At 39.9% G+C, this 1,042-nt stretch overlaps 2 non-coding genes across 2 annotated transcripts; both read right to left on the bottom strand.

The window, feature by feature from the left end:
- Positions 1–401: 401 nt before the first annotated feature.
- LOC113784512 (5S ribosomal RNA) lies at positions 402–520 on the bottom strand. The gene has a single exon (XR_003470561.1). It is a non-coding gene; the product is annotated as a 5S ribosomal RNA (ribosomal RNA).
- A 239-nt stretch (positions 521–759) lies between these two features.
- Positions 760–878, bottom strand: LOC113784511 (5S ribosomal RNA). Its single transcript, XR_003470560.1, has one exon. It is a non-coding gene; the product is annotated as a 5S ribosomal RNA (ribosomal RNA).
- Positions 879–1,042: the final 164 nt, after the last annotated feature.

Raw genomic sequence — 1,042 nt, 5'->3', positions numbered from 1 at the left:
TCGCTTTTTGATCAACTGTTCCGTGAATTTTTCGGCAAAAAATAGAATAAAAAAAAGGTGGAAGACGAGGACTTTCCAAGAGGTCACCCATCCTAGTACTAAGCACGCTTAACTGTGGAGTTCTGATGGGATCCGGTGCATTAGTGCTGGTATGATCGCAGCTGCAAATTAATGCGTCGTAATTGTATATACGCGTTGCTGCAAAGAAAATACCGCAAAAATAGGCACCCCCGACTAACTAATTGAAATCCATCCGAAGCATGAAACTTTCTTTGTAAAGACAAACTAATCTTATATTTATTTCCAACAACAAATAAAACAACCGACCCGAAAATCGCTTTTTGATCAACTGTTCCCCCAACTGTTCCGTGAATTTTTCGGCAAAAAATAGAATAAAAAAAAAGGTGCAACACGAGGACTTCCCAGGAGGTCACCCATCCTAGTACTACTCTCGCCCAAGCACGCTTAACTGCGGAGTTCTGATGGGATCCAGTGCATTAGTGCTGGTATGATCGCACCTGCAAATTAATGCGTCGTAATTGTATATACGCGTTGCTACAAAGAAAATACCGCAAAAATAGGCACCCCCGACTAACTAATTGAAATCCATCCGAAGCATGAAACTTTCTTTGTAAAGACAAACTAATCTTATATTTATTTCCAACAACAAATAAAACGACCGACACGAAAATCGCTTTTTGATCAACTGTTCCCCCAACTGTTCCGTGAATTTTTCGGCAAAAAATAGAATAAAAAAAAAAGGTGCAACACGAGGACTTCCCAGGAGGTCACCCATCCTAGTACTACTCTCGCCCAAGCACGCTTAACTGCGGAGTTCTGATGGGATCCGGTGCATTAGTGCTGGTATGATCGCACCTGTAAATTAATGCGTCGTAATTGTATATACGCGTTGCTACAAAGAAAATACCGCAAAAATAGGCACCCCCGACTAACTAATTGAAATCCATCTGAAGCATTTAATTTTCTTTGTAAAGACAAACTAATCTTATATTTATTTCCAACAACAAATAAAACAACTGAC

Source organism: Cicer arietinum, unplaced genomic scaffold (genome assembly GCF_000331145.2).
Source record: "Cicer arietinum cultivar CDC Frontier isolate Library 1 unplaced genomic scaffold, Cicar.CDCFrontier_v2.0 Ca_scaffold_199_v2.0, whole genome shotgun sequence".
Classification (NCBI taxonomy): Eukaryota; Viridiplantae; Streptophyta; class Magnoliopsida; order Fabales; family Fabaceae; genus Cicer; species Cicer arietinum.
This window is presented reverse-complemented; position numbering and strand designations above follow the sequence as displayed.